We start from the raw sequence: 10,302 nt of genomic DNA, 5'->3' as shown, positions 1-10,302 counted from the left end.
ATATTAAATAGCAACATGATTCCTATGCTTTTCATACACATAACATTAATTCTTAGTTGTCTCTATTAGCATGAATGGGGAGAGAGTGTCTAGCCCTCAACTCGCACCTAACCCTATTTTATAAAAAGAGATCCAAACAGTTTATTAAGTTCCCTCTTCATTAACCTCTTTTATGAAAGTTGAGTATTCTAAGCAGAGCATGATGATGTTACTAGCTTTGTCGTAGCTTTATGATTGGTAAGTCCTCATCAGAAAGCTTGCCCTGGCATGTATAGATGGGCTTCCTCTCTGGCCGGCAGAGGATGATTAAATGTTAGGCAGAACTGCTCACCTGGAAGAGATTTCTCCCCTCACTTAGATGTTGTTCTCTGGAGTCCTGCTGTCCTGGTTGTAATCCGCCTGCACCAGCTTGCCCACTCAAGAACCAAAGAGGTGACAATGTCACAAAAAAAATCACACAGTGGGCAGGAGTCTTCCTACCAACTCTTAAAGAATGCCTGTCCATCTTCTATTTACAGGTCTTCCCAGACTACCTGCTGCTTGTTTTTCAGCCGTGCATTGTGGGCTTCACAATGACCTAGAAAGTTTCTGTAGCACCTGCATGGTGCAGGAAGTTGGGTGTCTGACTCTCAGTTTTGGCTCAGGTTGTGTTCTTGGGGTCATAGGGTCAAGCCCCTGGGGGGGCTCCACACTCAGCCTGGAGTCTGCTGGAGATTCTTTCCCTTTCCTTCTGCGCCTCCCTCTCATACTCTCTCTCTCTTTCAAATAAACCTTTAAAAAATAAAAATAAAATAAATACATAAAAAATAAAAAGTCTCTGTTTTACTAACTTAAGGCCAGAGATTTCCCTTCACATTAATAAATATAATGTGAAAGAGCTGAGTTTTAAGAGAAAGTGACTCTCTAAAACGTAATATTCCAACCCTGTAGTAAAACTACATTCTGAACTACTGTTGAACAATACTTGCATATCTGGTCTTGATTACCCACTGTCTGGTTAATGTCTGGTAAGCTACTGTGGTTCAGGGTGATGGCATCAATAAATTGATTTAAACTAGATTGAGCTCAGAGCAATAGCAGAAATAGTGGCTCATGATAGAAGCTACCAAAGAAGCAGCCACTAGAAGGAGATAAAGATGGGCCAGGAGCAAGCTAGACTGGGCCAGAATGGTGACTCTTCTACCGGCTGAGCTGAGCCTCAGATTGATGGTGTCAGCATTCCACCATACCGTAGCCCCAGTTTTCATTCATCTAGGTTTCTACAAGTAACAATCAAAATACGTGTGCTTCTTCTATATTTTCCCATTACTGTAGGAAAAAAAAAATCCTGAAATTCTTTATCTTTTCCAGATCCCAAAAACTATGGCCCACCATCTAGAGAAGGAGGACTTCTCTTTCTGTCGATCCTTCTTGTTTTTCAGGCTTACTCAGGGGACATAGGAACAAGCCACCCAGAAGAACAGCTTAAAAATAGAAGTCACAGCAAGCAACGTGTTCAATATTTGGATATTTAAATACAGTAACATTGTTTTGAAAACTATAGGCTTTCTTATTGAATGTTAACATGGATTCTAGACTTAAAGTTTGCAAAGAACTCTCCTTTCACTGGAGGGTAAAATTCACCTGCGCAGTTGAGCGAAAGGAGGGAGACAGACAGGGCCTTGAGCATGGGGTCTGCTGCCACCGTGTGGTAGTCAGGGCTGTGACCACCAAAACAGAAGCACACTGTGCGGCCCGCCTTCTTCCCAGGAATTCAGAGATGGTGCCTCAGAACAAAGGCCTTATTTATTTGTTTATTTATTTATTTATTTATTTATTTATTTATTTATTTGAGACACAGAAAGAGAGAGCCAGAGACGTAGGCAGAGGGAAAGGCAGGCTCCTCAAGGGAGCCCGACGTGGGACTCCATCCCTGGACCCGGGATCATGCTCTGAGCCGAAGGCAGACACTCAACCGCCGAGCCACACAGGTGTCCCAAACAGAAGTCTTTCTAGAAGCAAATTCATGAATCTTCCATCTTTATGACTCAGTGCCTGGATGAAAACTTAATCTCTGGGGATCCCTGGGTGGCGCAGCGGTTTAGTGCCTGCCTTTGGCCCAGGGCGCGATCCTGGAGACCCGGGATCGAATCCCACGTCGGGCTCCCGGTGCATGGAGCCTGCTTCTCCCTCTGCCTGTGTCTCTGCCTCTCTCTCTCTCTCTGTGTGTGTGTGACTATCATGAATAAATAAATAAAATCTTTAAAAAAAAAAGAAAAGAGGGATCCCTGGGTGGCGCAGCGGTTTGGCACCTGCCTTTGGCCCAGGGCGCGATCCTGGAGACCCAGGATCGAACCCCACGTCGGGCTCCCGGTGCATGGAGCCTGCTTCTCCCTCTGCCTATGTCTCTGCCTCTCTCTCTCTCTCTCTCTCTCTCTCTGTGACTATCATAAATAAATTTAAAAAAAAAATTTAAAAAAATAAAATTAAAATTAAAAAAAAAAAAAAAGAAAACTTAATCTCTCTCTCATGAGTCCAAGAAAATGAAATAAAGACCAGAGTGGAAGGATCAGAAGAGTAATAACTAAAAAACAAAAGACAAAGGGCATAGAAATTTTGAATAGCAGAAACTCTTCAGAGGCAAACCTCTGGATGCTCTTATGCTTCTTTCAGACTACTTCTATTTCTGTGTGATCAAAAGCACTCAGATCCCCCCAAAAGTTTTTTAATTTAAAGTAGTACACATATAACTCTCCTTTTCAAGTTAACATATTAATGTAGCTATATGCAGACTCTGAAATATTTATAACCAGACTTCACATTTTCATTAAATTTGAATGGGACACAGAACTGAGTATATCCAATATTGGGAGAACATACATTTTTCTCCACATTTTGAAGATCTAATTGACTAACTTCAATACCCCATACTCTAGCTCCACTAGTCCAAACAAGGGACCACTATTTCTTCTGACTAATGGGGGGAAATAAGAGCTCTAAAAAAGATAATTATTTTTTACATAATTTATTTGTTACTTGACTTCTTTGGGGACCAGGTACATATCACTGTGGCTTGCAATGGCTTTCCTGAGAATTGATCTCAAAGAGTAAGAGAAGTTTTAACAAGATAAAGGTCAAGAAAGGCTAGTAATATCAACAAAAGAGTAAGAATTCTGAAGAGGCAACAAAAGGTAAGTGCAAGGCTTCAATTCCCCTTTAGAGCATAGTACTCAATGGGTTTAGAGACTCAGCAGTGTCCAAAAATAAGTGTAGTTTATAACCAGAACAATATCCGCCTTGATATATACTACAATGATTCATAAGCAAATAAAAACCAAAAATAAGTGAATCCAGATAAATCAGTACACTATTACCCAACCTACTCTACTTTTTCAATTAAAAACTAGTTGAAGTATAAAAATCCTCCAATAAAAATCCTGTAAACTAGTATGCTCCAGGTTGGCTCAGTCGGTTAAGCATCAGACAATTGGCTTAGGCTCAGGTCATGGTTTTAGGGTCATGGGATGGAGCCCAGCACTCCTCGAGGATTTGGTTTGTCCTTCTTCTTCTCCCTCTGCTCCTCCCCCCTGCTTCTGCACACATGTGCTCTCTCTGAAATAAATAAATAAACTCTAAACTACTATTCTCCAGAATCAGTCTTCCATTCAGTAGACTACCATGTCTACTTTTTGAATAACAGATGCTCAAAATGAATGTAAATACTTTGTCTTTCCATCAGATTTCACTGCGGATCAAACAATATGCATTTTGTATGCATTTTCATTAGATTGTTTATGACACTGGAAAAGCCAGATTAGTACTGAAGTGTGGTGATATAGCTTTCTCAGAAGAAAGCTCTGTGATGTTACTTGGAAGAATTTATAGACAAAAGAACCATAAATCTTTGCTGAACAAAGGAAAAAAGCTATTAAGCTTTAATTGTAAGACCTACAGAGGAAAGAAACAAAAGTCCAGTCTGTAATGAAGCTTTTAGACACAAGATGTACTTCAACTTCCCAAGCAGATAGCCTATGCCAACTTTGATTTTCTGGGCAAACTAGTGACTACACATTTCTAGATAGAGTAGCTCATTTTAGGCTCTGAGCCCCTGAGTCAGACCTAGGTACTGGGTAGTGAATTTATCCTCTAAAAGTTTTTTTAAAATAGCAATTCCAAATGCTGTTCTAGGGAAAACAGAACTATGTTAGAGAGTGTTACCAAAGGTACCTGCTTTATGGACAGTTATGTGCAACTGGAAAATGCTGCTTATATTTCTTTGGCAGTGAATAAGAAATGCACTGGTTCCCACAATGACAGTGACAGCAAAGAGGGAGATTTGTTTCCTGTCCTGGTTTCCTCCAGGAATCCCCAAAGAGACATGGAAGTTACATTGCAAACAATTCCCTATTCATGCTTGGGAGTCAAGGATATAAAACTGTTACATGGTAACTGGACTTAACAATAGCAAAGAGGAATGGCTTGCTTGCCAATAATAAGAATCAGTGGTTTAATGGCCTAGTTGGAGGCAATCCCAGCCACTGAAGTTGCCTTACAGAGAAAAAGCTGCCTCTCCAATATCTTGCATGGCTGAATGGCTTAGCACCAGCCCTAACCAGGAATCCTTCCAAGTTCAAAATCAAAATTTATATTTATTGTAGTGGGAGAACTCAACATTTAATGGCATGAGAAGCTAGGTATACAATATTAAACAACCTGCTCTAAATTTACAACAGAGGCCAAAACATTGGAATACAACAGGTTGACAGAGAGAATGCAGACTACTTAACCACTTAAAATCTCATAAAGTAACTCAAAAAAGCACAAGAGGGAAGGCTTCTACCTAGGTCAAGTCAGGATGCTTTGCTCTACAAGGCCATTAGGGACCTTGAGTCCCTGGTCTACTGCTTCTGGTTACAGGTAATAACAACAATGTCCTTCCTTATGGTAGGCACCGTCCTAAGTACTATAGATATCGATGATTAGGAAACTAATACCTAAAATGGCTAAACAAGCTGCTCAATGTCAACCAAAAAGTTTATATGAGTGCAGGAACCTAAATCTGGATCAGCCTACGGCTGACACTCATATGCTACGGGATACTATGGATCCTGAGGTATCATCACAGCCTCCTTCCATGTGGACTGAGAAAGCCTTCCTCAGGATTGAGTGGTATACAAAGAGGGAAAATCTAATCTCAGTTGCAATCTCTGATTTCTACGTAGAGTGGGTTTAAACAGAGTCATTCCACAGGTTTGGGGGTCTTGGGGGTTTTTAGTTTCAGTTTTGGGCGTCTGGGGGTCCATTTTCCCACTTACAAAAAGAAGATAACATTCTGTATTCAAATGACCAGGCAAACTGCTAGTGCTTCTGGCTCTTTCATTCCAAGCATCGCAAGGTGAGGGAGTTATTTGCTGATGTTATCTTTATAATCCCAGGTTCATTGGATTGTTTCTGTCTACAAATAGGTCAAATTGCTCATGCTGCAAGTAGAACAAAGTGTGAACTTCCCAACCAGGCTTCATGGCCCCTGTGGCCCGATTCCGCCCATCCTATCCAGCTTCTCAACTGCTCTCCCTAAAGGCCCAGCTGGTCTGTGCACTGTCCAGAACTCCAGCTGTGCTATCTGTGTCATTTCCTAGGATTCAGTTTGATTCAATTCAATATGTACCAAACATCTACCTACAGAGAGCTAAGTGAGGGCTCTACAGGCACATTTTTCTCCAGACAAGAACAGTCTAGGAGAGATGGGAGTCCTAAACAAATAAATGTGATAAGCCCTTCTCTGATGGTAACATGGAAAAGTCATTTTATTTTCACAGTAGGGATTGATAAGATAAAGAAGTAGAAGGAGACAGATTGTAATTTGTGCTTTGAGAGATGATTACTCCAAAAGGTAGAGCTGAATGGAAAAGGGCATTCAAAGCAAAGAAGAGCAGGTGCTTAGAAGGGAAGAGCTGAAGGTTGACTAATGTAGGAAGGATGGAGGGAGTAAAGCAGCAGTCTGGAGGAGCGAGCTCACCGCAGACCTGCCCAGGCAGTGGGGACCATGTGCACTGGGGACCACATAAGGGCATCTCCATATGGCATGTGTTTGCAGGAAGGGCTGCTCCACAGGAGGATACAGGGTACAGGTGAAGGCCTGGGCTTCAGAGTAGGAGTGGACAACCAGTAGTCCACAGGCCACAGCCAACCACACACATCATCAGTGGCCTGTGGTGTTTAAAAAAAATTAAAACTTATAACATTAAACAAAACAGAATTTTACAAATAAATGTAGATTTTTGGCTCCTTGCAGAAAATACTGGAAAATCTGGTGGCCAGGCTTACTGATCTGGAGAAGCAGCAGCCCTCTGCAGACAGGATAAATGCCCTCCAGTGGACTGGAGTAGCCACCACTCCTACCATCTGACACTGACCAGCTTCTCCTGTCTATACTACCTTCCTGGAAGCCAAGGAGCTCTGAGGTCATAGGCCCCTCCCCCGGGGAGGGGGGTAGTAGCAGGGAGGGAGATTCAAGTGTCCAGAGGCCACTTATGAGCTACTGACATTCAGCATGTTTCTTAGACTTACTTCCTTTTCTGTGAAATGGAGTGAATATCACCCATCTCCCCTCTGTCGTGCAGGTGAAATTAGATAATTCATGACTTAGCACTTCACACATAATACATATTTAACAAATGGAGGCTGCCACTACCAGAGTTATTATAGGGAAATACTTCCTTTGGGGCCAGGAACTGCCATAATATAGCTTCCCATAGAAAGACCAGAGGTGTGTGTTGGGACACAGGTGTAAGGCATGAGGGACCTTACCTGACCCTTCTAAGTGGCAAAACCCTCACTTGCAGGCTTGCACTTTATCAGCTGCCTTCTGCTCTGTTATCACTCTTTCCATTACAGATATAGATGAAGCTTTCCCCATGCACACCCCTCACATAGTGGTACACTAATGCAGGGATTAAAATGTTTCAGTTGAACCAGCCTGCTTGTTTTTATCCTATTTACAATAGTTTTTCCTTCATACAACCAGTTCAAAGATACCCAAATCATCATTACATCATGAACTTCCACAAAAGCCAAGGCTTATTATGAATCCAAATAAATCAGCCTCCCATGATGAGTGGCATAGCTTTCATTGTCCCCAAATCCGGGGAGGACTTTGAGACTGTTGGAATATTCATCATAAGTGCGTCAGACAACAGTTTAGATCCAGAAGAACACCTCTGACTCTGTACAGCACTGAGCCATTTTTCCTGAGCATGAGTTAAACAGATGGCAGTCCCTTAACTGCTTTCCCAGAACTACCAAGGGAACCGCTTCAATGCTATAATTTTGCTAAGTGAAGTGACTTGAGTTTTGTTCTCATGCATTAAACAGGAAGCACTATACATCTCCTATGCCCAAATGAGCCATTGAATTGCCACAACACCCCATAACAAAGTTCCCTCTAAATGACTAACTTATTTCAAAGCATAGACAGTATAGAGAACATGGTCTCAATAGTCTGTACGTGTGATAGCAAACATGTATATTAGTTCATTTTATCTGTGAAGCACGACAAGGAGAAGATAGGCATGGCTATGTGGCATGCTTTCCTAGAGCTCTTAAAACAAATGCCCTGGCAAATTACCTTTGGGAGAGACAAGTGGTCAAAGACAGAACTTGGCATGTGAGATGGCGGGCCAAGAGCTCTCCATTGGCATGTTCACACAAAGAAATGTTAATGATGACCAGGGACATTAGATAAAGCTTTTCTTGAAGGGGAAAGCTGCTTTTACAAAACCGGATCATTATTCTCTTTAAAGAAGTCAGTAATTAATCTAATTGAACCATTTTACCAGAAAGAGAGTCCTCAGGGGTCATCTGTTGATTTTTGCTGCCCCACATCCATCCATCCAAAGTTCCCTCTGAAGAGCCACTCCCAAACTGTCTCTGGGGGAACTTATAATTCCAGCAGAGCTGGAATTATAAGTGCCTTGGTGATTGGGCTCAGGGAACATGGCACAGTCAGAACCAATCAGACTCAATAAGACTTATATTGGGGTTTTTATGGGAGAAGCATGCTGTCCTCGCTGGACTTGAATGAGAAGGGTCTACTATAGGCATCTCCCCACCCCAGAGTGGGGTGTTTGAGAGTGGTGTCAAAACACAGGAATGGGAGGGTGAGGGAGAAGGAGAAACCACATCCCTGAAATCATCTACAGGGTTTCTCAGTTAGATGAAACAGAATTCCCACAGTGGTGCCCCCTCTTCGACACGGATTCTCTCCTGTGCAGCAGGAAGTAGGTCTAACTGTGGCACGTAGATGAAAAGGCAGAGCTCAGGAAGGACTGACCCAAGACTCCCTACATGGCTTCGCAGGGGCGCTCAGCACAAACTTGGTTAGCAGCCCCAGCAGTACCGTGCAGCCACAGTCTCACCTGGCAGAAAGCTCTCGCCCTCCTTGTAAATGCCCTACAGCAAACTGAAGCCCAGGCAGCTCTAGAAATGGAGGGCAGGTCACAAAAGACCTCTAATCTGGGGAAGAAATGCAGGGGAAATGAAAGAAACAAGACTTTGGGAAAATTTAATAAAGAGAGAGCACTTGAGGGGAGAACAGGAGTGAAAGGGTCCCTCTACAAGTGGCATGGCCTAGGAAGGTGGGGCCCACTGGAAACAATACAGACATTTGCTCTGATTCTGATTTGCACACTGTACATTTTTAATTTTTTAAGCCTCTGGATATGTGACCTTATGCTACCAGGCATTCCCGGCAAACACAATGAAAGTATTTACCGAAGGGGAAAGTAAAGCACATTTATCCAGGAAAATCAAAATAAGGAAATCTCATAATTTCATTTTGGGAGAAGATACGGGGCTTATAATTGTTCTATATTTAGTTTAAGAACACTACAGCTTGCAATAGAGGACTGCAGAATACTGTGACAGCTCTCAAAGCTGTGTTCACACAGAATTAAACATTTGGTCTAAGAAAGCTGCCATTCTAGATCCCTAAGTCCATCAAGTCACTGTAGGTAAATGTCCCAGCGGCTGGGGCTGAGATGCGGACAGCAAACCTCCCTCTCCTCTTGGGAGACTGGATGTTTCTTGGCTACAGAAGAAGAATTTTGTTTTCTGTCTATTTTTATTAGAAGAGTGGAAGACGTGGAAGCGATGGAGAGCATGCCCATTTCCCCATCAGAGTGGCTCTGGACACAGCAGACTGCTTCAGGGTCGGGGCCCAGTTGGTGTGGCCTGGGAGAGCCACCACCTACAGCGCCCATCAGATCTTCCAGGATGGCCAACGTCAGCTCCTTCTGCAGCAGTGACAACAGTGACAGAACACCTACGGCTAGCACACAACAAAATTCCACCTAGAGACCAGACTTCAAGGACAAAGACTAACTTTCTTCTAGGCCCTCCTTGAATTTCCTGGGCATATCCTTTAAGGAAACTTTGATCTTGGGAAGGAGCACTAAACCACAGGATCTGGAATTAAGGCTCCTATAACTCCCTTTGAACTCTCCAGAGACGAAGCCTAAGGCATTCCAATCACACCACAAAAGACTCCCATAAGACTTCAAGTATACATACAATTCTAACAAAATGTACATGAAAAATGTACTTAGAGCAAGCAACTGAAGTGTGTCCACATGGATTATCCTCAAAGCATCTTGAAGTCCAGGGGCACCTGGGTGGCTCAGCATCTGACTCTTTGGGGATCAGGTCATGATCTCAGGGTCACGAGACTGAGTGCCACCCAGCCCCCCACTCATCCAGGAGTCCGCTTGAGATTCTTTTCCTCTGCCCTTCCCCCTGCTCACACATGTGTGTACACGCACACATGTGCTCTCCTTCTCTCTAAAATAAATAAATCATAAAAAAAGAGAATCTTGAAGTCCAGAAAAAATAATGAATTCAGGGCAGCCCCGGTGGCGCAGCGGTTTAGCGCCGCCTGCAGCCCAGGGCGTGATCCTGGGGACCCTGGCTCGAGTCCCACGTCAGGCTCCCTGCATGGAGCCTGCTTCTCCCTCTGCCTGTGTCTCTGCCTCTCTCTCTCTCTCTCTCTGCATCTCTATGAATAAATAAAAAAATAAAAATAAAAATAAAAATAAAAAAAATAATGAATTCAGTCCATCATTAGTAAGATTTACAGCTTGCCCAATGATGCCATCAATCCGGGTATGTTCCAAATATACAAGCTAATTTAATATCAGCTTAACAGAATTTAGAAAGTTATTCAATACATTCTGAAGGAAGGAAAATAGAACAAATGTTTACATTACCTATCTACAAAAACGCCTGCCTTCACTAGCATGGATGAGAACTATATTTCTGGTCCTTTCC

General features: G+C 42.8%; 1 protein-coding gene across 2 annotated transcripts in view; it reads right to left on the bottom strand.

The window, feature by feature from the left end:
* The window catches only part of PCNX2 (pecanex 2), a 289,788-nt gene that overhangs the window by 227,792 nt on the left and 51,694 nt on the right, over window positions 1-10,302 (bottom strand). The gene's annotated exons all lie outside the window — the stretch shown is intronic.

This window comes from Canis lupus, chromosome 4, assembly GCF_011100685.1.
Source record: "Canis lupus familiaris isolate Mischka breed German Shepherd chromosome 4, alternate assembly UU_Cfam_GSD_1.0, whole genome shotgun sequence".
Classification (NCBI taxonomy): Eukaryota; Metazoa; Chordata; class Mammalia; order Carnivora; family Canidae; genus Canis; species Canis lupus.
This window is presented reverse-complemented; position numbering and strand designations above follow the sequence as displayed.